Genomic DNA, 26,553 nt, shown 5'->3' on the forward strand with positions numbered 1-26,553 from the left:
CTCCTGTTACAAGAAATATGCAGATAGCCTGCTCCTGGCATTCCTCCAGGGCTCAGTGATGCCAGAGCCAACATCTCTGCTATTCTCTAGGCCTTTTACAGATGAATGCACAAGAGCTCCATGCACTGTACCCCTTTATGAGGGAAAACAGTAATCTTCTCAGAGTCCCCTAAGAATTGCCTTTACGTCTTATTGGCCCAAACTGTCTCAATATAGCTACCCCTAGCTGCAAGAGAGTATTGGAAAACATGCATTTAGCTTTTACATCTTCTGAAATGGAGACTGAAAGGGAGGAAGGTGTCAAGTGCTTGTTGGATACACCAGTGAATAGTGTCTACCATGGAAAGTGAAGTACCTAGTAGTATTAGTGGCAGTAGTAATATTAACAGAATTGTCTAGTGGTCACAAAATACTGAAAGTAGAAGCAATAATCATTCCCATTTTTCAAATGAGGGGCTTGTGGTCCAGTATGGTTAGAACACCTGTCCATGGTCTCATGACTAGTTAAGTTACGGAGCAGTTTTTAACTCAGGCCTTAGCTTTTTGGCATCGGAGTGGAGCATCTCCCAGAATGTATTCTTTGGAAAGCTAGTCTGACAAAATTGCTCCTTGAAAAAAAGTTATTTGGTCAAACAACCTTGAAAAAACTCTGATTATTCTTTTACTGGAGATAAACACTGAAAAGTCTTGCAGTGTATAAACCAATCATTCATGTGTTAATTCTTTTCCATCTTTCCCCAAGCTTACTGAACACAACACTACTTTTTCAAGTAACTCCCTTAACATTCTGGAGAATTGATACTACAGAGGTGATTCTCTTTGGAAACCATCATCATAGCCAAAAGAGAAGAAAGGTTTCTGGGGGCCTGAAGAATAGTTCATATCTTCAGTGAGAAGGGGGCTAGAAAGAGCCAATTCCACCTCCGATCTTGGAGAGAGAATCACTTTTGTTCTCTGAGTACCTAAGGGAAGAACAGAGCTAATTCTAACAGATCTGAGCAGTTTTCTGAGAAGTTAAATGGGCTCACCCTAGAGCACAAAAAAGAAAGGTGCCTGGGGCTTCCCTGGTGGCGCAGTGGTTGAGAATCTACCTGCTAATGCAGGGGACACGGGTTCGAGCCCTGGTCTGGGAAGATCCCACATGCCACGGAGCAACTAGGCCCGTGAGCCACAACTGGTGAGCCTGCGCGTCTGGAGCCTGTGCTCCGCAACAGGAGAGGCTGCGATAGTGAGAGGCCCGCGCACCGCGATGAAGAGCGGCCCCCGCTTGCCACAACTAGAGGAAGCCCTCGCACAGAAACGAAGACCCAACACAGACAAAAATAAATTAATTAATTAATTAATTTTTTTAAAAAAATAGAATCTCTGCTTTAAAAAAAAAAAAGAAAGGTGCCCGGAGTCAGTCATTCAGTTCACTGAAATAGCATGGGGAGATTTTTATTTAAAAGGGAGTGAGTCACTATAGATTTTTTTATAGAGAAACATACTATTTATGCCATCAATGTATAGAGGTCCCTGTGATTAACATTTTGGTTCTAGACACTAATTTTCCAGCACGACATGGTGCAGCATCAAATCACTGTCAGGCAGATAATGCCATGCTTCCGTTTAGGGCCTTCACTTCAGCTGCAAATTGACAAATGAACACAAAACCAGTTCTGACCTAAATAAAGCATTGAATTTGATGAGTCTAAAGTTCTGGCTCTACAACATTCAGAATTTCCAGGGTCATGGAGCTGAGGTTCTGAGAAGCAGTGGGCCTTTCATGGCTAAATTAATGACAGAGGCCTATAGCCCTCAATTATAAATTTTATCAGAAGGTAAAACCCTCCCCAGGGTTTCTAGTCAGGTGGCAGAAACATTAGCATTGTCTCCACCTTAATTTTAGAAACTATCATTTGCTACTTTTGTTTTAATTAACTAATTAACTTGGCTTTAATTAACATTGGCGTGAAGGTCCACTTAGGCTATTTGCTAAAGCAACTGCTAGTCCTTTGACATACACTGCCCACATTACAATTTGCCTGGAATTGGCTCTCTTGTGTGAATTCCAATATACCCAACTATTATCAGGGCTTTCATGATTTCCAATTGCTTAGATTTCATTAAGTGGTGATTGGTCTTTATGAAGTGATGTTCATGCTATTTCTCCCTCTTTAGAATCCTCTGCCTCTTTCTTCTCTCTCTCTCCAGATCTTTTTTCTCTTCCAAGGCCCAGGTTCCTCAGTGAAACCCTATGAGATTAACCCTATCTCACAGACTTTCCCTCAACTGGACTCAGAACATTTAGCAGACATTCCTCACACCTTCTTCAATTATTATGTATTCACAAACATTTACTGAGAACTGAGCATTCCCAGACACATCCTGGGGATGTGAGGGTTGTTTTGTGTATGTATGCAGTAGTTTCACAACTATCTAATGAGATCTTAAAAGTACTTGGATTAACATATACACACTACTATATATAAAATAGATAACCAACAAGGACCTACTGTACAGCACAGGTAACTCTACTCAATATTTCGTAATAGCCTATAAGGGAAAAGGATATGAAAAGGAACACACACACACACACACACACACACACACACACATATAACTGGATCACTGTGCTGTACACCTGAAACTAACACGATATTGTAAATCAACTATACTTCAATTTAAAAAACATCTCCCTCAATGCCGAGCATAGTGCGGACACACAGCAGTGCTCGGAGATAGATGGATTATGAATCTGGTGGGCATCAGCTCTTAGGGATCACACTGCCCCCGTGAGAAAGACCACTCGGTTCACTGACTTGATTGCCCAGATTTTAGCTGATAACACTTTGCTCTAGAAATATAAGAAAAAACACATTTTCCTAAAATCAAACCCTGTTTTTTAATCAAGCCTCCGTGAAGTGCCTGCTCTGTGCCAAGCACTGTTATAGATTCTGTGGATACAGAGATAAATAAAACATAGTCTTTGAGGTGCTTTCAGTCTCCTGAGACAGAATTAAAAACAGGTAAGTTCAATAAAGGGCTACAGGGCCGTGATAGGAGTCTACAGGGAAACAGCGGGGCCTAAAAGTAGCAGCAGTAAATTCTACACGCTGGGAATTAGCAAAACTTTCCAAGGGAACCAGTTCAAATGATAGAAACTATCTAAACATTTTAATCTCTGCTAAGATGTCTTCAGGGCTTCTCTACTGGCTAACACAGGATACAGCCAAATTCTCATTACCTGGCAGGAAAGGCCCCTGGTGGTATAACAACTCCTTCCCTAGCCAGACTTGCATCTAGTCACTCCCTGCTTGACTTTCCATACTGACCCACTCACAATTTTCTTGCTTTCAGGCCTCTATCAAGGTGGCTACTTTGGTATATAATATACCTGCCCCACTCACCTTCAACTCTCACTTGGCCAACTCATACCCATCTTCAATATCACTTCTACTGGAAAGCCTGTCCTGACCATCTGGAACTGCATTAGGTCCCTCTCTTCATGGTCCAAATGAGCATGTGCTTCTCCGTGTAGAGCACTTATCAAGTTTGTTAAAATTACCTGCTTAACTGTAAGTCTCCCTTACCCACGCACGTATGCACATGTGTGTACACACACACACACACACATAAATACTGTGAATTTACTAGGCACAGGGCCACGTCTTACTCATTTTCTGTGCCATTGGCACCCAACACAGTACCAGACACATAGTCAGCACTCAAAAATACTTGTTAAATGAATGCATGGACAGATGGATAGATATACAAATAATGATGTTTGAGCAATTGATACCCTGGCATTTGACAATGAACAAAGAAGGACTAAAGATAGTGAATAATTATATTTATTGAGCACTTGCTATGGGCCAGGCACTGCTTAAACCCCTTACAAGTATTTACTCTTTTAATCCTCATTTTATAGATGAGGAAACTGAGGCAAGCAGTGGAGAATTTACTCGCTCGAGTCCATACAGAGTAAGTAGAAGACGCAGGATTAGAAGAAAGGCAGGCTGGTTTCAGAGCCCAAGCGGGTAACCACGAAACGGATGTTCCCCATTCCAGCTCTTACACATTGTGGCCTGAACTGAGAAAAACTGAGATTGAATGAGTGTGGAGACCGACTCTCCTCCAAGGAGTTCCCCTGAAAACTTCTCCCTGGTTCTTTACTGCACTGTACTTTCTCGACATGGTCTTACCTTCAGCTGAGCCTGATAGGACTTACTTTTATGCTGTATATGAATAATGTACACAGAAGCCTCTGAGGTAAAATTTGAACTTTAAGGGCTGCCTGAAATCTTTTCTGTGAGTGGCGATATTTAAGTATCTGTACAGATGTTGCTTGTGAGGAAAAAAAAAATCTGACTGACCCACTTTTACTACTTATTATAACTGGGAATTATAAAGATTTACACTACTTTCCTGTATAATAATAATTCTTCTCCTCCCACTCCCCCCCCCCTTCTTGTTTTTCTTCCCATCTAATCTCATATACAACCTCATGAAATAGGCAAGGAATCCTGATGTTTCCCACATTGGTCCAGTCCAGTTTAATTCCAACCAGAGTTTCTAAAGTAATCCCTTTACATTGGGAGCACTGCTGAATTCTAGGAATATAAAGATAAATAAGACAAAAACCCTGCCCTTAGGAGCAGCTCACAGAAGAGTGGGGAAGACCGGCCCATACACAAATCATTAATTTTTATAGTGTATGAAGTAATAAAGGAAAGAATGCACAGAGGAGGCAGAGGTCACTAAAAAGGGCACTCTGTCCAATCCAGAGGTTTCAGGAAGGCTTCCTGGAAGGGTGACACCAGGGTTGAATCCCAAAGGCTGGAAGATAAGTGAGCCACATGAAAACCAAGGGGTACACTGTTCCGGGGAAGAATATGAATGACAGCCCAGAAGTATGATCCAACTGCTGTGTGCAGGGAATTAGAGTGTGTAAAATGTGGGTCAACAGACGACAGGAAACGGGCTGGAGAGGCTGATAGGAAAGAGGTTTAGCCTGAGGATCTGTCTGCTGACTACCTCCCAGCTCCCTCGATTCCCTTTCAATGACCTCTTTGTTTAACCCCACTTTAGATATCTAATTTCCTCACACTCACAGCCACCTCCCAACAGCAACTCGACACCTCCCCACCCGTCCCCAAGCAAAACTTAGGTGTCCTCAACCCTTTCTCCCTGCTAGAGAACAGACAGATTCATTTGCGCTTTTACAATAACAATTATCAGTGACCTGCTTCATCCTTTATGTAGTAAACACTTATTGTGCAACTACCTCGTTACAGAGACTGTGCCAGGTACTTTGACATATATCATCTCATTGGATCCTCACACAATATTGTATAATAAAAAGCATTACCCACATCCACAGGTAAGAAACAATAATAAGTGAGACATGGAGAGGTTAAGCTACTTTAATTCAGTGCATATTTAATGAGTAGTAAGTTTCAGATTCAAACCCTGGTCCATAGGTTTTCATAGCTTTTTTTTCATTCTGATATTGCCTTCCTGCAGATTCATTTTCTCAACCACGTATCTCATTTTATTGCTGTTGTTCATAAATAAGGTCACTGTGAATGTACTTCTGCCGCATAAAATATTCATATTTTGATTCTGATTTTCCACCCAGGGAAATGACACCAAAGGTGACCTTTTTTTTGGTACACAGACCAGTCGAGGTGACATCATGGAACAAGGTAGCCCGTCGGTGCCGCTTATGTTCCGAGTCAGCAGAAGTAGCGCGGTGTGGGGAAGTGAGCCTGGTCGGCAAGGACGTGGATTCCAGTCCTGGCTCGGCCACGTCCAAGCTGGGATCTTAGACAAAACACTTAAGTCTCAGAGCCTCTGGCCGGCGAGGACAGTAACACACATCACTCTCTGTATTATGCTCACCGGGTCCCTGTGAGCGTAACACAGAGTATGTCCCACAGTCCAGGTTCATGAGCTGTGACCCCTAATCATGGGGTCACCTCAGCTCCTGTCGACCCCACACACAGCTCTGGGGACATAATATGTGGAGGTTCCATAACCTCATTCTTCGGGAAAATTACTGAAATAGAAATATTTGACCTTGGAAATCTGGCCTGAATTACTAGGAAATCACTGCTATAACCTGGGGCCACTTGCCTTCCAAATGTCCATCATATTCTTAGGTGGTGGGTTAAGAAGTTTCCCTTAAACTAGTTTTTTACAAGTTAGGCTTTCCTCAGATTTTAAAGGTGATTCGTGGTTTAGCCATTTTTCTCATTCTCCTTGTGGTTTTGGTAGTGCATTTATATTTCTTCATGAAAAAAAATTTTGACTTTTAACTTGACCTAGAATATATGGCTCCATTTCACCTAATGTATAGAAATGAGATGACGAGTCACTGTGGTAATATTTATACATAACATGAAGCTCTCTTTGGTGAGGCAAGTGTGTGCTCACATTGTTCACTTACGTTTAAACAAAGAAAAAGGAATAGATGGAAAGAATCACAACATCCCTCACATGCACAAGCTTGCTGCCCCGCCTGGCTCTGAGGCAACACAACTGATACCCAGGATGGTGGGAGCTGCCAGAGAACGTGACTCTCTCTGCTGAGTTAAAATGGCAGAGCCAAAAATGCAAACTAATAACACTATTTTCTCTAATTTGTTATTCATGTGGCTTTTTTAGTTGGAGAGAAAAAGAGAGACCATGACTTGGTAAACAAACAGATCTGTCACTGACCTTGCTCTTCCGAGAAACAAACAATAACTGAAAACAAAGCATGGTAAACCTAATGAAGCTCCCAGGGAAGATAAGGAAAATTACAACCCACATTTGTTAAGCAAGTCCCAACTACCTGTGACAGGTAATACTGATTAATATTGATTAATGCGCTGCTGACACAGGCCTCACACTTTGAGAACCACAAATTTCCATATTCTAAGCTCACAACAACCATGTGAATTAGATATTATTCTTCTTCTCTGCTTCGAAAGTGAGAAAACTGAACACCAGAGAGGTTAACTGATTTGTCCAAGACTGCACAGCTGTTAAGGGAAAACAGGTGGGATTCAAACCCAAGGTCCTCTGAGTCTAAACACCATGTTTTTTCCATAACAGCATGACTGATAAGCTCTAAAGGGGATATATCAAGTGGGTGATTGTTCCTCCTTCCTGTTTGCCCCATATTAGGAATTCGGCTCTGTGGACTCAATAAACTCTAGGGCATGGCCTGCCCATTCTCTTACCTAGGGATAAGATAAATCACACTGCTATTACAGGAGGCTTGCTGTTGGTTGGATTATTAAGCATACTTTCCACTCTCTGCTCATCTAGAGTCAGAGATGACTCTAAAATGTTCTTCCACCCCCTTCCCTTCCGGCTGTGGGGCATACACATCTGCCTCCCTGAAGCCAACATCCGATCAGGAGATCGGCCACCATTCCTCTACACTCAGGTCCAAATACACAACTGCACCGGTGCCAAATGGGGGGACGTGGTCAACTCACAGGAGATGTGAAAAGGCCTTGGGATATGAATTGGCCAGAATTTCAGTATGTGGTCCTCACATGAAATTGCCCTAAGAACAAAAGCAAGAGCAACCAAGCAAAGACACTTTTCTTTAGTCTTAGATGGCATGGACAGAACAAAGGAGGTAATGGAGTGGTACAATATCAGCATGGATGTCCTCTGGGGTGGGCAGAATAATGACTCCCCAGCATGGTAACATCCCACTTGCTGGAACCTATGAGGATGTTCCCTTCCATGGCAAAGGGACTTTGAGGATGTGCCTATGTTAGGGCTCTTGAGAAGAGATTATCCTGGATTATCCAAGTGGGCCCAGCACAATCACAAGGGCCCCTGTAAGAAGGAGGCAGGGATATCAGTCAGAGAGATCTGAGGATGCTGTTCCGCTGACTTAGAAGATAGAGGGAGGGTCTAGAGGTCAAGGCCGCCGCTGGGAGTTAGAAAAGGCAAGGAAATGAACTGTCCCCTAGAGCTTCAGAAGGCATGAGGCCCTGCTAACACCATGAAGATCATGTGAAAGCCCAGTGAAAGCCATTTTGGACTCCTGATCTACAGAACTGTGAAATGATAAATTTGTATTGTTTTAAGTCACTAAGTTTGTGGTCATTCATTACAGGAGCAATGGAAAACATACACCTTCTGTAAGATCTGGAGAACAAATACTGACCACAGCACTCCCAGAAAGATATCTTGCCTCAGGCAGAAAGAGAGGAGATTTTGGCCTTCTCCACACAAAACTCCTGTGAGGTTCCATGACATTCATGACATTCTCCAAGGTTTTACTCTGGTCAAATGTGACTCTCTCTCTCACTCACACACACACACACACACACACACACACACGCACACACGTACGCACTCTACCAGAGATAACTGAGGCAAGAACATTTTTTTATTCATCCCAAGGTTGGATCTGAGCAGGAACTCAGTAAACTGTCATTGTGGTCACACAGGAGATAAAAAGGAGATCAAGCCCTACTGAGGCCCTACTTTCGCTCCTCAAAGTATAAAGGGCCCCATTGTGCTACACCATCCATCTCAACTTCTCCCTAGGTTATGTCCTGTCCACTTCACTCTGGATCCCACCAGAGTCCTGGTCAGAAAGTGAGGGAAGCAGGGCCCACTTGACTCACTGGTGAGAGTCTGGCACACCGGAGAGCACGTTCTGACTCAGACAGACACCTTGTGACATTGCGGGAGTTGGGGGGCGGGGGTGGGGAGGAAGGAGCATCTGAGGGAAATGAGAGAGAACTTGAGTTCAAAGTGAACTGCGGACACGTCCCTCAGGGACCATCCAGCCACTGGGTACAGCCAAGTGTGCGGCCAATCGCTGAAGAATGGTCCAGGGCAAAAGTAGGCTTTTCTCCTCCAGGCACAGAGCTAGTGGCTGCCAGCACAGCACAAAGAGAACCAAATGCTCCAGTCCAAATGGACTAGCAAGCACTTTTCTCTTTCGATAGTTAACTAATGAAAATATAAGAAAAAATCGATTTCAACCTCCACTCACAACAGGAGTCTAACTTTAGGACTTGTTTTAATCTAAAGGATGTTGGAAATATCTGATGATACTTGAGAAAAACTGAGCAAACTGACTTCAGTGAAGAACTTGCAAAGACACATCAGCAGAATGTTAATGTGCCGAATGGGAGCTGAGCAGATGCAGACTTCTGATGTCTTGCCTGTCTCTTTCACTTTCAAACTCCAAATCCCTGCATCAAAGCACATGTTATCTAATTTCCCCTTGGATATTTCCAGAGGCTTTCGTTTAATTGTAGTCACATTGTGACTGCTTCTCTGGGGAGAATGGTGCCAGGTAGAGAGCGACCTGTGGGCTGAAAGGAGCAGACAGCCTTTCAACTCCAGGGCATTTCTAACCATCCTCAGTGATGCTAATGAAGGCCTAGACTCTCCCCTTCTTTCCTCCTTTCCTTGTCCCACAACCCTCGTCCCCACCCCCCAGCAGTCAGCGGACTAGATCCCCCTCCTGCCACCAGGTGGCAGGCAGGGGGTCTCTAGGCATCTCCGGTGGTAGAGAGCGTTTCCGTTCTAGATGCCCTCAGCTTGTGTAGCAGTGATAGAGAACTGCCACTGTGGGCTTGGACAGAACTTGATGCACACAGCCGGAGGCAAACTTCTGCAGAAGCAGCGCTAACAGTAGACGCACTGATTCCCAGCTGTACCAACTGAAGAAGACTCCTAATACAAACTTGTTGGTTTTCTCGTCATTGTTGATATCACATTTCCACTCCTATAAAAATGGTATGGCATATAAAAGCTGGGAAAAAGCAGTATTATTCCCTAGAATATGGATGCCAGATTTTTATAACATACATATTATTCTCATACATCATAGAGGAGCCTTGCCTAAATATTCTCCCACCACTCACTTTTGCCACCAGAAATGCCTTTCAAATCCAATAGGTCATGTTCCCAGTGTTCAGTCTTCAGGAATCAGACTGACTACTATCAAGATCTTCCATTTACTGAGGATGCACCAAGTGCCCATGAGTGCTATTTATTTAATCCAATTCATTTCTTCCAATAACCCTGTTCAAAAGTGTCATTGTGCCCATTCTACTGATGAGGATTAGAGAGATGAACACACTTGCCCAAAGTGGTGAGTGGCTAACCCAGGGCTTGAACTCAATTGTTGCAGTTAAGAACTTTAGCCTTAAAATGCGCTAAAATGTAAGGCTTTCTCTAAAGCTTGACCATCGGAATCAGAAGCCGGTCTGCCCTGTCACAGGCTCAGTCACGTCATTTCTGGAGAGGAACAAAGCATGATAAAGGGGCAGGAAGCCTTTCACTTCAGTGAAAATTAATGAGTTAGATTCTGCAGCATTTTATATCTGGGGCTCAGTGCAAGTGAGGTGGGGCTGGGGTCTGCTGGCGGGAGGGGGATGAGAAAGGACACCGAGGATGGGGTCGGGCAGTCACTGCTTCTGGATTTAAAATCAAGCTTGTAGGCGCTCCCGCCGAAAAGTTTAAACAGGCAGAGCCTAGAAAAGAGAAGGTGAAACATAGGATGTAGGAAAAGGATAACAACCCCAGTGATGCTGATGAGGACAGCGTACGGTTACTGAACATTTACAATGTTTCAGGCGCGATCATCGGTGCCCCATAAACATTCGCTGAATCCTTAAGACAACCCTGTGAAGTAGGTAACGTTAACGGCGTCATTTTATAAGTGAGTGAACTGAGAGACAGTGCAGTAAAGCCAATTAGCCAAGGACAGATATCTGGAAAGGATTTGGACCTTGAACTCTAATCCAAGCAGTCCACAGCCTTCACTATCAGAAAGTATAAGCACCAAGACTGTATTTGAAAGGGTAGTAAAGAGTTTGTATGTAGGAATCAACAAAAGGTCAGGACTGAGAAAGACCTGAGAAAGTGTCATCCTCACTGTAATCTGATTCAGGTTGGATATCCTCCTGTTTAACTTCCTCGACAAACTAAATGATTATCCGTTGCCCCATTTTCTTTTGTTAACCGCTTCCCTCACTACTTTCTCTTTCTGTGAGTCTTAGGGCCACTGTCTAGCACACCCCGCTGAGTTATAATCCAGTTACGGCCCAAAGCCAATCTGGCTTGGTCATCAGAGCAAGAACACATGAGAAGGACATTTCAGTTTCTTGGCTAAAATGTCTGCATAAGGCAGACAGCACTGACTTGAACTAAACTGCTCCAGGAATGGGATGTGTCTCCTAAAGGCAGATTCAGATTGAGTATATGGTTTCATTTTTCTCAGTTATGATTTATGTTTTATGATTTCTTTTTATTCCCTTTCTTCAAATGAAGACTATTTCTAAAGTTGCCAATTTAAAACTGTTTGAGATGGTAAAGGTTTCTTTTAAAAGTGATTAGATACAGTTAAAATTCACCAGACATTTCTTAAGCACCTACTTTATGCAAATATTTAAGTCAAATTTTTAGAATTAAATGTATTTGACATCCTGGATAATTACAACATCTAAGAGACAGAAGTCATCAGAGGAAAGTGTTATTTTGACCAAGAAATTAAATAATGATTTCATCATCACTTGTGAAAGTGCTAAGTGAAAGAGCTTGTCAGAAACTATGTACAATTCTCATTGCCTTAAAAATGGGTCTGTTGCACTATCTCAGAGTATATATTTCTGCAACTTAAGACTTGGTACTAGTTTTAATACTTGATACTTATTGCCCCAACAGCAAGTTTGGAATTACCTTGCATATAAAAAAAAAAAAATCGACATTGAATAAAATGAAAACTTCTCAAAAAAAAAAAAAAAAAAGAAGTTATCATTGAAGGCTCTTCTTCCTCTGATATTTCCTCTCTGGATAAAAGCTACACCTTCAACCTACTTGCCCAACCCTGTGTCATTCCTGACTCTTCACTTGCCTCAACCATTTTCTCTACTTATTTTACCTTATCTTTGGCATTCTCAATGATAGTACCCTGGATCAGGACCCCGTCACCTATTGTCTGAACTACTGACAAAATGCCCTAAATCTCTATTATTGATGTACACCCTGTCCCAACAGCTGCCAGAGTGATCTTCCTAAAGTACAAATTTGATCACACTACCCAGCATTCAAATTAGTAGGTATACATGCCTTAAAATATAAAAATCATAAACTCTTTCACACGGCTCACAAAGCCCTTTAAGACCTGGCCCTTGAAGACTTGACCTCCTCAACCTGAGGCCCGGCCACCAAGCTGCTCCACCAATCCGCCAACATTCCCGCCTGATTAGTGCTCCTCCAAACACATATTACATATTACATATGCTAGCAATGCCAGCCTGCACACAGTTCCCCAAATATTCCATGCCTCAGCCATTTCTTTGTTTGTCATACTCCTGCTGTATATATTCTATTCTTTCTGCCTCTACTAATATCTGCATTTATCTCTCTTCCTTTTACCTAGAGAACACCTTCTTACCCTCCAATTCCTAACCCAAATATAACACCTCTTTTATAAACTGTATGTCCCCTGGACTTTCTGGATCTCCTCATATAGAACTCTTCAAGTTGTATTATAGTGTTAGTTTGTGTCTTTCTCCCTGGTAGACTGTAAGTTTCTTGTAGGCATTGCCTTCTATGTCTCCATCACCAGCAACTAACACAGTGCCTTTTTTAACAAGCTCTCCAGTAAATATGTGTTGCGTGAGCAGCAAAAATTCACTTCTCTAGTCTCTGGTGAAGACCTAGTCCCTTCCCGAATGGTGAATCAGCACTCAATGGTAGTTCATTCTCCAAGAGAATAAGTCAACTTTTCAAGTCTTGCTCTACCACTGCCTAACAATATACCATTTAAATGTATTTCTGTCTCTCACTGGGCATGTAGAAAGCAAATGCTAAGAAGATTTAGATCTGGTGGGTTATAGTATTACGAATGATATGTTTCAGGTGTTTAATTTTGGGGAAGAGAAATGCTTTGAAATGATTAATTAAATGGTTTGGCTCTGCAATAATTGAAGTATATTTGTGGAGCTATAAAAGGCTATGTCTGGATGAGTTTGATGAATTGCATCTAAAACCCTCCCTTTGTATAATGAATTGATATTCTTGAATGCTGCGATTACAGTGAATTTTAATTTGCATATGATGTTAGTGGTCTCATTTGTTACTACTTGAATTTAAATGTTTTTGATTAACTGATATAAATTGTTGGATGGTGGGGTAAACTAAGCATTTTTTTCAAAGTTCTGTTTTCAGAAACGTTCCTTTTATTTGCATTAGCCCTGCTTGGCCTAGCTACACCATATCTGGGGCATGCGAGTCATATCTCTTGCAGAACATACCAGAAAAGAGTATGGCTCAGGCATAATTCTGTGAGTTAACAATTCCTTCTCCTCCCTCAAATCTAGTAATCTAGTTTCCCTTAGTAAAGATGGAATATCCTTTTCTCTAATTTCTTGGCTAAAGTAAGTTCTCTACCTTTCCTGAGTCATTTGCCCTGCCCCCATCTGTCTGGCATTCCTCCCAACAACTCCTAACACATACACACATACAAGAAAAGAACAAGCTCCTTCAATGTGCTCTTTGATCTTACGTGTAATATGTTATTTAATTTGTACAGATTCCGAGAGATGAAATAATTTTTCTAAGATTGTATACTTCGCTTGGGACTGAGCTGATCTGATCCCATGACTCCGGGCGACTCCTCAAGCTCCCTGCACTGTGCCCTGTTATATCCTCCATTACTCCTTAGCTGGAAAAAAAATTCCTGTCAGTCTGCAAAGGGAGAATCAGTTATAGAATTTCAACTCTCAGTGATATACTAAAGAAACTCACAAAGGAGGTAACATGGAAAAGAAAGATTAGTAGGAGTGTTTGAGTTGCTTAGGTGGGGGAAGAAGTTCCAGCAAGGATAATAACAGACACAGAGGTTCAGAGTTCAGGGCTGTTTGGGGCCACTTCCTGTCTCCTAGCTGTCTGTGTTCACTAAGGTCAATCCATGGTCTCTGGCTCCTTTCTCCTTGTGTTCTCTTCTTTGGAGAACTCAGCCATCACTGTACTTTCAAGTCTCAAATATTCTTCCTTGAGCTCTAGTTTTGACTATCCAAATGACAATCGGATAGTTCCATCTTCATACCTGGCATCATCTCAACATCAACACATCCAAAAATCACTCTTCTATAGATTCTTCTATAATGGTTTGTTTTTTCTGTGTTTCTGTTAAATGTTAACAAGTGCTACTTCCCACCATCAAAAAGTTAGCCATGCTTAATTTGTCCTTGTCCTTAACTTAAACATACTTAATTAGAGATTAGACGCTATTGAGACATTACATGCTATTTTAAATGTTTTTTAAAACACTTTTATCCGCATTGTTATTTCCATAGCTGCTATACAATCCAATACCTTATCTCTGTACACCTGAATTATTGCAGTAGTGATAAACCCAATACATTTGACCAGCTCAAAAACAGCACTTCCTCAGTTCCCACATGTTGAAAAATACACTACTGACAATTCAAAGCTCTTCAGAATGTCTTCAGGTTATCTTTCTTACCTTTTCAACCTTACTTCGTTCTCCTCCTGAGCTTTAATCTTCTGCATAAATCAAGCTGCTTCACGCATGGACCCCAAACACTCCTTGTACACTGCTGCTTCTACAGATGATTTACTGACCATGAAATTCATTCGTCCTCACCCTTCTTACCTGATCCACCTTATGCCATTTATAAAGCCATTATTCACCATCTGGTCCACAGAAGTTCTCAACATATAGAGCCCATTATTAATGACTTCACCATTCACTTAGATGGAGATACGTATGTGTTTGTGTGTGTGTGTGTCTGTGTGTGTATATGTGTATATATATGAGATAGAGACCCTTTAAGTTATTATAATGTGTGTGATTTCTTATCTCTGTAATAAAAATTTTTAACTTCTTCCATACCTTCAATCTTTATGAATTCTCCATAGTACACAGAAAAATTGTCTTAGTTTTGAATGCTATAGTTTTTATACAGACATCTTTCTAAAAGGAAGAAAGTTTTATTTAGACAAATTACCAACAAACTGCATTACGTTAACTATTCTACTGCAATAAAAGTACTAATACGTAATACATTATATATATTGCATATGTGTGTGTGTGTGTGTATACATATATATATATATATGGTCCCACTGAAGATAAAGCAAAAGTTAAGCGACAGAGGACTTGGAATACGTTTCAATACCCTAACTTTGTTCACCACTACACCCAGCAATTATTCACTGAGAATGTGCTGTGTACCAGGATCTGTTCTCTCTTTGAGGATAAAGTGGTAATGAAAACAAAATCTCAACCCTCACAGAACTTCAACTGCAGTCAGAGAGAATGACAATAAAAAGTAAACAAATGCATAATACAACTCCATATAGGTATAACTCCTATTAAAATAACGAAGAAAGGTGAAGAACTAGAGTGGGCTGGATAGGGAGTGATTTTAGACATTTTTAGTTATGGTGTCATAACAGCCTCTCTGAAGAAGTTGAACAGAGAGCAAAATGAAGAGAGAAAATAACATACATAAAGATCAGAGAGGTGGAGGGTAAGTGTTCCAGGCAGAGGGAACAGCAAGTGAAAAGATTTTGAGGCAGGAATCAGATTGTCATTTTAGGGGACAAGCAAAGTCCACTGTGCATGGAATAAAATAAGAAGGTGAGAGGATGGTAAGAGAAAATTGTAGATGGGCACTTGGAGATCCGATGAGGTGAGGTACAGATTTTGTACTTTGTCCTGAATATGATGGGAAGCTTTGGCAGGTTCGAGAAGTTACATGATGAGATTAATATGTTAAAGAGATCCCTCTGGTTTACACAGATAGAATACAACATGGAGTGGAAAGAAGAGAAGGGAGAAATCAGCTAGAAGACCATTGGGATGGGCTAGGTAAGAGATTATGATGGTTTCAAGTAGAAAGTTTAACGACAGGACTTAATCATTGTTATGTTGTATGTGAAGAAAAGAGAAAAATTAAAGATAAAGATGAGCCCTAGGTTTTTGGCCTGTATAAATGGGAGAATTGGGACCTGTGTAATTCAGACTTGGGGAGGAGAAGCTTGAAGGATAAAATCAAGTGTGAAGTTTTGGAGATGTTAATACTATGCCCCATGAAATCAGCGAAGAAGTCCAGGAGGGACATTAAAATAAAAGGCTGGGGGAGCCATTCACATTTGACGATAATCAGACTAAATGAGCAGAAATTTGGGACCAAAGATGGTAAGGTAAAGGAGAGAAAGTCTGAAGAAAAATGAGCTCCGTTTTGGAGCTGTTAAACATGAAAATCCTAAGAGACATCTAAGTGAACAAATCCAAGAAGCTGCTAGAAAAACTGGCCTGCAGATCAAAAGAGTTTGGTGGTTGAAGTACAGTTTGGAAGAGCAAAGGGCAGAGCCCACGGACTAGATAAAGGAAAGTCTGATAAACAGACAAAGAATTCCTGAATATTAGTATTAAGTACATCTGAGACCTAGATACAAGTGATAACACAAAAGAAAAAAGAATGATCCATACATGAAGGAGTGATCAATAGTTCCAGTGTTACAGAGAAGTCAAATTAGATAAAGCTAAGTCATCACCACTGGACATGGTAACCAGATATTGGTTTGGGCTTTAACAACAACAAAAAAAAAACCACTGAGGCCCCAGCTTTTCTTTTTTTAAAAAAAAAAAAAATTTATTTATTTATTTGGCTGCATTGGGTCTTCGTTGCTGCGCACGGGCTTTCTCTAGTTGCGGCGAGCGGGGGCTATGCTTTGTTGCGGCGCGCGGGCTTCTCATTGCAGTTCCTTCACTTGTTGCGAAGCACAGACTCTAGGCGTGCGGGCTTCAGTAGTTGTGGCACGTGGGCTCAGTAGTTGTGGCTCACGGGCTCTAGAGCGCAGGCTCAGTAGTTGTGGTGCACGGACTTAGTTGCTCCGCGGCATGTGGGATCTTCCCGGACCAGGGCTCGAACCCGTGTCCCCTGCATTGGCAGGCAGATTCTTAACCACTATGCCACCAGAGAAGTCCGAGGCCCAACTCTTTGAGGAAGTTCGTTATATCACAGAGGCCCAAGCAAAGATGGAAATCATCATCCATTTATCAGGTAGAACACTCTCATTAGTCGGATGCTGGATTCTATAGAATAAACTTTGACATAATATGCAAACTACCAAAATGCAGGTGGGATACTCACAACTGAGGATCCTCTCGGTACCAAAAGCACTGAGATCCCATGGCAACCTCCTCAAAACCTCCACTTGTGGTGGGTTTCAGTTCTTGCCAGCCTCCTTGCTTGCTTATGCCCCAGGTTCATATTCTTAAACCCGTTATACTAGACAGCCACAAGTTTATAAACTGGGGGCTGCAGGAGCAGGCATAGGAGCCTTGGGGCTTGACAGCCCTGCCATAAGCCCAGCAATCCCAACCAAGGTCTGTACGGCCAAGTGCAGATCAAACTGGGTCCTGAGAAGTATGTGATGAACAAGGCCCCCTAGAGGGCAGCAGAGACCCGCAGGAGGGGGCAGAAATGCCAAAAAGGGGTTCCGGGGCAGTTTCACTAAAGGAGACACAAGGGAGCAATACACACTTTTATAGAGAATGGAATCAAAATTAAACTTAGTGAATGAAAGGGAGTCGGTAATACAAGAGGTAGAAAGATGTAAGCTGTATAGCAGGCAAGAAAAACAAGTTAGAAAGAGGAAAGTTGGGCAGACGTGAGTCACAGGAAAGCAAGATTCTCTACTCAGTGATGTTTATCATCCAAACAACAATAATAATTAGGTACTCTTTGCTGAGAATCTATTATTCATCATGTTGTCTGCTGAGCTAGCTGATATTTTAGGCACTAGAGATATAAAGATGAATACAGTACCTTCCTTCCTCTAGATAACTCCCCTCCTCTTAGTAGAGCCAGAGATGTAAGGAAATAATGTCAGTAGAGAGTTGCAGGAGGTTTAAGTCTTTGTAGGGGGGTCTGCAGGGGCACAGAAAAGGAAACAGTTACATAAGAGGGGAAGGGAAAGGCCTCAAAGAAATGATAACATGATGGTATGGACCCTGGTTGTCATGTTTTTTTCTGTAGGTCTTCCCTGAAATAATCCATCTTTTTTTCTCATTCATTTATTCTTTCACTCAGCACATTTCTTCATTGAGCCCTACCAGGCTCCAGTCACTGCTGTGGGCATTGAGACACAGATGTAGTCTCTGACCTGGCATTAAGTGGCAAGGCAGTAAGCTTGCCCCTCTTGGTTTCACCCTCCTCCCCTCTCTGCACCCTGCCCTCTCTCTAGGGATGAAAGGGAAAGCTAAGCCCTTCAGTTCTAATAGGTCCTGTGTGAGGAGGAAAGGTAACAGAAAAATAACTACGTCTTTTCACTTAACTAACTCTGCTTATCACTTATGCATTCAACAAATAGCGACTGTGCACAAGGTACCAAGCTTCAGACTCGCAGGCCAGGTGAGGTTCAAGGTCCGCCATGACATCTTCCATTGCAGTCCTAGGATCTTTCCATTCTAGCCACCCACACAATAGGTGTTGTTACCTTCACCATGAACGTAGTGTTCTCTTCTTGTTTACAGCATCCATGTTTGTCATCCCCATTAGATTCTAAGCTCCTTGAGCTCAGAGGCTGTGAAATGTATGTTTCTCAAAGCCAACTACAGAACCAAGCACTATGCTACAAATCTGGATGCACAATATGTGCCTGAGTGTATTATTTATAATCAGAAGGACCTAGATTGAATTGCAACATCAACATTCATCAGCTATGTGAACTACAGTTCTCGTTTTAAAAAGGTCATCTCTACCCCTTCCCAGGGTTGTAAGGATGTTTTGAGACAACGTATTAAAACGCCTAACAGTGCCTGGCACATATGTTTCCTCTTTCTCCTTTTCCTATTCTTTGGCTTCTCCTTGATTTTTTTAAATTGAGTTTTATTTTCTCTTTTAGTCATCCCTTTGGCAATTTCGGTTATTTTCTTTAATCTAATGTTCTAGAGTACAAGTGTTATAGTTCAACAGCCCAGATGTGTGTCTGACTTTGCTCCCTCTGACCATGTGAGTTTGAGCAAGTCATTTAACCACTCTGTGAGTCAGTTTCTTTATCTGTAAAATGGGGATGATAATAGTACCAACCTCATAATGTCTTTGTGAAAATAAATGCTAAAATCCATGTAAAACATCAGTGTTGTGAGTCAAGTAGCACTGCTCTCATTATCCAAAGATGAAATTTAAGAAAAGTTATATAAGTTACCCAAAATCACACAGTGAGTAAGTGGTATTGCTAGGAATCAAACCCATGTTGATTTACTCCAAAGCCAGTACACTCAGTTACCACGATGTACTGCCTATCTCAAGCAAACTAAAGCCCAGTGCATTTAGAAAAACTTGGAGAATTACTGTATATCTATCTGTATGTGTGTATTTGTGTATGATTATATAGAGATATGTGTGGTATTTTGTGTGTTATATGTGTAGTATGTGTATATATGTATATACATGTAATATACATGATGCTGTATATATTATTTTATTACATTGTATCATTATAAACTCCTGAATTTCTAGATCACCATGCAACTACTAGTTCAGTAACTGGTACATAATAAGTACTTAAGAAACACAAGAGACTAAACACTGAAGATAAGAGCTTAGAGCATCATTTTTATGTAATGTTTCTTTGGTCATCTACCATTATGAAATTAAATCTCACTTTAGATTTATTGTGATAGACACTGAACAATGAGGAATCTGCTTAGAAATGGCAAAATTAGTAAATACATCTGTTGTAATTACATGTGATTATAATAAAGCACAAGACATTATCCTAAGACCAGGAAAAATATAATTTCCTCTATTAAAATGATACTATTAAAACAATGAATGAATAGAAGATGAAGTGGACAGGCGGTCCCTAGCCATAGACCTGTGATTAATACCTTGTGTCCAGTATAATGGAGTGGAGATGGCTCTCCTGAAGCTCATGTAAGAGCACAATCTGGCAGACCCAGGACTTGCTGAGGCTGCTTCCCTCTCTTTGGGTGCCATTCCCACTCTTAGGCAACGGTAACTGTCCCAGTAAGCATGCCCTCGCCCAGCCCTCACCCCTCACATACATACAGGGACCAGGAACTCCCCAACCTCCCTCGACTACCACTACCTCATCTTGGTCTTATCAAAATCAAGTGATTTTAAAAGCTGAGAGGAATGGGAACTAAGATTTTTTGCAGTATTTGGAAACACTTTGGGTGTTCCTCAGTAGCCTAAGGGACAGAGGAAGAGAAAAAAGAAGGAAAAGTTTTGTGTACGGATGTGAGATGGGAACAACCAAGGTGAAGGAAGAGGACTAGAGGAAGAAAGGAGGGTGACAAACAAAACAACTCTGTTGAGATAAGAAGAACTGGTGCATGACCGTCTGTGTACAACAGAAGGGGAGAGCCGCTTTAGTTGGAGTCAGGTTTGGATAAATATTACTGCCTCACCTTTGATAAATGTTCTTGCTTTTACCATCTTCGTGGCTGCACGCGTGCAGAAAAGCATTTGCTGAGTTGCTACTATATGCCAGGCCCCATGCTAGGCGTTTGTGAAAAGAACAGACGTGACCCTGCTCCCATGAACTTTACAGGCTAATGAGCAAGATGGATCATAAACTAGTAAGCAAACTGATATCTAGTTATAATTTGAAATGAGGGTATGAAGGAAGAGAACAGGGTTCTATTTGAGATTAACAGGGGTGACAGGCTGAGATAAAATAAAGAGAACATCACCTGTCTCCAGATCATTTTCAAATCCAGCCTAAATCACAGCAGCCTAAGTTAGGACATGTGGGAGCATGTAAGCCAGGTCTGGATGGTGCTAAAAATCAAAGATTCATTAACCCACAGGATTTAATAGAGAAGATACAGGTCATATCCCATAGGAGGACTCACAGTTTCATAAGTATTAGGGGACATGTAGAGAAAACAGGACAAAATATTTTGTATCAGAACTGTCTGGGGAAAACCTGCCGGGACATAGAAGTTATTAGAATGACAGGTAGGAAAATAACAGGAATAGGCACCTACTAAGATCAAGAATCTTTCATAAATTACCTCACCTGATCCCCAACATTTTTCCATTTTGCAGATAGGGAAATTGTAACTCAGAAAGCATCAGCAAGTCTCCTAATGTAACACAGCTAGTTTATGATATCCTTATGAGATGGAGGCAAACTCTGGGAAGCAGGGGTAGATTCAAGTTTTGTGAGACTTAAAGTTCATGCAGTTGGGGTGGGCGGGGGGGGGGGCTCTATTTAAGAGAAAGGTTGAAAAATGTGAATACAAAGTGGGAACAGGGCCTTGCAAGGGACTGCTGTGAATGAGGGGCCCCGATTCCCCATTAGCTTCAGAGCAAATCTGCTTCCATAGAGAAGCACTGAGGTGTGGGCTCCAATGACTCTCAGATGGAGAAAACCAAGTAGCTAAGGGCAAACTGTAATCGAGGTTAACACAAGACGGATCAGGCTTCCAATCTTCTAGGGAAGTAAGGGTCAAAAAAAAAGCAGAGGCAGCGGCTCAAGCCAGGAGATCAGGAAAAAGATGAAAAGATTTGAAAAATAGCACACTTGCCTGTGTACCTTAAGCCATTTAAAATTTAAAGACAGAATAGCCCAACAAATGGCCCAGTTAGTGTTTATAACCAGCATTTTAGTGATAATATGCATCATAGTTAACCAATCCAGTAACCTTGGGCAAGTTACTTAATCTCCCTGTGTCCTAGTTCTTCCTCATTTGTAAAATAGGGATAATAGAAGTACCTAATTCAAAGGGCTGTTGCAATGATTAAATCAGTAAACTTTGGTATAGAATGTGTCTGGTCTATTCCAAGGGCTCAGTAAATATTGGCTCTCACTGTCATTATTACCCAGCTTGGTCTGACTCCAAAGCTTTTCCAGTTTCCATGCACAAAAATGTTAGGAAAAATTCCTGCTGGAAAACTACTCATCGGTCTTTAGGAAGAATAAATTATTTTGTCTGAAAACTCCTCAACCCTAAGATAGCACCAGCAATTTTAAATTAATGCTACTGCAATGTTTCTCTCGGCGGATCCTGTTCTCATATGGAGACCCTCCTTCTGGTCAACATTTTGCTCCTCCCTGAAAAGTTTTCCCTATCGAGGATGTTGTGTAAGCTTGTAAAGCACCTTGGAATTAGTTTTAAAATCTGTATCTTCCTGAGTTTCTACTGATTGTGAAACAAGTAGCAATGTCAAAGGAAAGTACACAGTGAAAAGGCAATGACTTAAGATGATTCATATCTGAAAACAAGTTCTTATCCTAAGTGGGATGAAAATACAACCTTCGAGAGTTCTCTGGAAGGGCTTTACTCAATACAAAATTTAACACATTTCCATAATATTGCTATGCTGTAATTTATTAAACTATTCTCCAGTGGTTTGTTTTTTTTCTTGTTTTGTATAGTTTTTGCCATTTTACATATCACTGAAGGGAAAAATCTTTGCAAAGGAGCCTTCAAGCTTCTGTTGAATTATTTCTTTAGGATAAATTCCTCTGAATAGAATTACTGGGTCAATATAGCTGATTCTTTACATTTGAATTGCTTATTTGCATCGCTTCCCCAACTGTCAACGTCTACCTTCCTTTCATTTTATAAAGGACAGAGTACTATGTTCCCTGGTAGCTTCTCAAATACTTCTGCAACTTATATTCATTGCTGACATTATTTTCTGGGCCTATTGATCGTGCTCAGTTTTTGTTTTTAATCTGAAATCTCTGAATGAATCAAATTGACATTTCAAGTCTGGGCAAATGCTGTTTTTCTGTACATGGAGACCACAAGATCTGCCAGAACATGTAGTGAACCACTCTAATATGTTTACTTATGCATGGGCACAGAGAGGGCAGAAGGATGAGACTGGAGTGGGGAATTCCTTTGCAAGATTACTTAGTGATAATGAACTAGATTTGGCCTTACTCTTCCTCTCTGAAGATTCACTCATGAGAACTTCCCTTCTGCTTACATCTAGAATTCTCCTTTGACCAGTTTGACTTGAAAGGATGACTTGGGCTTTCCTTCAGCTCTCTTTGTAACACCTTAGAGTGACTGAAATACCCTGCCACTTCATCCTGTCTGTCTTCTGCTGTCACACAGTCTCCCACACATCAACGCTGATCTTCTTCTCAGAGATGCCTCTTTCACAGCCTTCAGACTTCTGTGTATTCCTAGGTATATGCAAACTCCCGTCAGAGAAATGGTGGGGGCCTGGAGGGTGATTTATTCCACTCGGCCACTGTGTAGTCAAATTTGACCTTTGAAAAAATAAGTTTATATTGTGCTCAAAGCCTAACTCTACTAAGTACACACGGCTACTTTCATGTGTGACCTTTTCAGTCTCTCAAATGGGTTATCAGATTATTTAGATAAGGGGGTTTTTTCAGCATAAAATGAAGAAAAAGGTGAGGCGTTAATAAGGAGCATGATATCTGGAGGTAAGACGTCTGGTTTCTAGCCCCATTTCTGTGACTTACCGCTTATGGGGCCTTGGCCAGACTGGGAAGCTTTCTGAGCCACAGATTCCTTATCTGAATAATAATTACATTACTTAAGTTTGTTGAGAAAATTAAATGATATAAGAAAAGCTTTCTGCAATATTTTAAATGCTATTCAAATCTATTTCATAGTTTCTCTCCTTACTTTATCACTGTCAGGATAACAGTAGGACGATCCTAAGGGTAATGGGTCAATAAATCTGAAAAGTAAAATGTAGTGTGTGCGCTCTGCTTCGTACATCTTAAAATTAGAAACTGTGTTTCTGGGTGATCGCTAAAGATATCACCTAGGGTAGGTGTTCGATCTGAACTTGGCCTGGAGTCCAAAGGTCTAGCCTGGTGTTTGAGTAAACCAACACGGGAACAAGGTTGAATGTGCCCAGAGCTGCTAGAAAGGTTGCACTGGTACAGAGGGAAAGTGGGGACAATGACTGCACCGAAGTCAACATTGAAAACTAAAGGCAGAAACATCCTGTCCAAAGCCAGGGAGGCAAAGGGAAAGGGAGAATTGAGAAACAAAAACTGGCTCCTAAATTGGCTATAATCGGCTCAAATAGGATGGCGCCTGGAAGAGAATTCCAAAATCCTCACTGAGTAAAGCCAGGACCACTTTTATGTGGATCTATAACTGACTAGGTAACGGATAAGTACACAGGGACACTAAGCTTTGTTTTCTTCATTTGTCTCTTCTTTGTTTTTCTTGACGTTTTCCTAGTCTAGTGACATGAAAGGTAATTGAGGGAAATATTTGGCAAATCTCTTCTTTGTTTGTCTCTTTGTCTCTTCTTTGTTTTTCTTGTTTCTTCTTTGTTTTTCTTGACGTTTTCCTAGTCTAGTGACATGAAAGGTAATTGAGGGAAATATTTGGCAAATCCATGCTGGCCAATACCAATTCTGCAAACATATGCGACCAAAAACTTTATCTAAGTCCTTGTAAGTGCTTGAACTTGTGATAGTTCCCACTAGTTAATCAGTTTGAGAACGCAACACTGAACAGATAATAACTGGTTATTCTGGGTTCCTGGACTCAGTTCCAATTATGGGTGGGTTCTCCCCACACCAACAAGCAATTCGTTGAACACCAACTGGGTGTCTGACAATTCAACTCAATTGTGACACTACTTACCTGAAGATAACATCAGATCCCACAGGTTAAGGGTTCAGTCCCACAAGTCTGCCCTCCCCTACAGCTGTCACCAACCAGCTATAGATTGGAGGTTCCCACGATCCCTACCTTGGAAGTCAGAGCCAGTCCCAAGTCCAAGTTGTATTTCTGACTGACTGGCTGTAAATCAGAGGTTTCCACAATCCCCTCCTCAGCTTGGATAAATTTGCTATAGTGGCTCACAGAACTCAGAGAAACACTGTACTTACTAGATCACCGATTTATTGTAAAAGGATAGAACTCAGAACAAGATGCAAGAGGTGAATCGGGCAAAGTATGTGGGAAGAGACACAGAGCTTCCAGGCCCTCTCCGGGCACTGCACTCTGAACATCTCTACAAGTCACCAACCTGGAAGTTTCCAAACCTGTCATTTGGGTTTTTATGGAGGCTTCCTTACATAGGTATGACTGATTAAATCACTTACCACTGGCAACTGAAATCAATCTCCAGCCCCTTTCCCTTCCCTGGAGGTCAAAAGAGTGGGATTGAAAGTTCTAACCCTCTAATCACATGGTTCGGTCCACTGGGCAACCAGGCCCCATCCTTAGCTGAGTTCCAAAAGTCACCTCATTAATATCACAGAAGACACATTTATCACTCTCAATACTTAGGAAATTTCAAGAGTTTTTAGAGCTGTGAGCCAGGAACGGTGGAGAAAGACCAAATGTATATGAAAAATATATTTTGGTCATCTGAAATCTTATAAATCACAATACTGCTCTAGTTGTGACTACAGTTAGCATAGCTTCTGATATGTGAACAGTGGTGTTTGTACCATGGTTATAAGGGCCAACTGTTTAGGCATTCTCTAAATGTGGATTATTGAGAACATAATACTTTGTTTTACCCAGTCTATCTCCCTCTTTTTTTTTTTCTATACAAATCTAACTCTATGAAGACTCTCACACTTTTTATATACAATAATATGTACAAAAAAGGAACACTATTTAAAAGAATACAAATAGTTAGGTAAGATAAAGTATTTGGTAGTAACTTGCTTCTTTAGGGTTTTCATAAACACACACACACACACACACACACACACACACACACTTATAAATACCTAAGCATAAGTAAATGCTATAAACAACCTTAGAAATTCTTGGACTCAGCCTTGGTAGAGAAAGTAATGAAGCAAGGTAAGAGGTAGGAGGGTGCTGGCATTAGAGAATCTAAAATCTAATTCAGAGTGGCTTACATTATAAAGAAACCAATCTCACATAAAAAGAAGTTCTGAGGTTAAAGAGGCTAATTCAGTGGCTCAGAGACATTGCCTAGGACCTATGTTCTTTTAATCTTCCATGCCACCATTTTTTGGAATGTTGTCTTAACTTCTCTCATGCCCGCGGCATGGTTGTAACATTGTCGGGTATCACATCCAAACAACTGTCCACAGCAAAAAGGGACCATGTTTTCCAGTGTTTTCTTGATAAGACTAGAAAATTCATTAGAAATGTCCAGAATACCCTCTCTCATGATCATTGGCTGAAACTGATAAGTAAAATGGGTTACCATTATCACCTTAGTCTAATCAGCATCTAACTCCTCAATGTCAGAATGGGACAGCTTGGTATGAAGAATGGGGCTACATGAAAGAGAGGCAAATACTTTTTTTTAAATGAGGATCTTTTGTACAACCTTCTGTGTTTTACCTGCCAATCATTTTCCTTAGATTTTTTGCTTACTCCATAAGCTTCCTGCCCAAAATGGCTATTTCACTTTTCTACCCATACTTTCACAAACCTCAAATTCCACCCATTCTACTCTCACTGATTATCATTCCAACTTTGAGAGATCTCATGTCGTTTAGCACGAGCTTGCTCATCTTTCCTCCTCCCCACCTGAATATTTTCCCATAACATGGTTCTCCTTTTATTCATTCATTTAT

At 41.2% G+C, this 26,553-nt stretch overlaps 2 protein-coding genes across 4 annotated transcripts in view; one reads left to right on the top strand and one right to left on the bottom strand.

The window, feature by feature from the left end:
- GRM5 (glutamate metabotropic receptor 5) overlaps positions 1 to 26,553 on the top strand; it is a 543,363-nt gene that overhangs the window by 485,032 nt on the left and 31,778 nt on the right. The gene's annotated exons all lie outside the window — the stretch shown is intronic.
- The window catches only part of LOC309636771 (uncharacterized protein), a 355,047-nt gene that overhangs the window by 134,738 nt on the left and 193,756 nt on the right, over positions 1 to 26,553 (bottom strand). The window lies entirely within an intron of this gene.

This window comes from Balaenoptera physalus, assembly GCF_965194825.1.
Source record: "Balaenoptera physalus genome assembly, chromosome: 10".
Taxonomy (NCBI): Eukaryota; Metazoa; Chordata; class Mammalia; order Artiodactyla; family Balaenopteridae; genus Balaenoptera; species Balaenoptera physalus.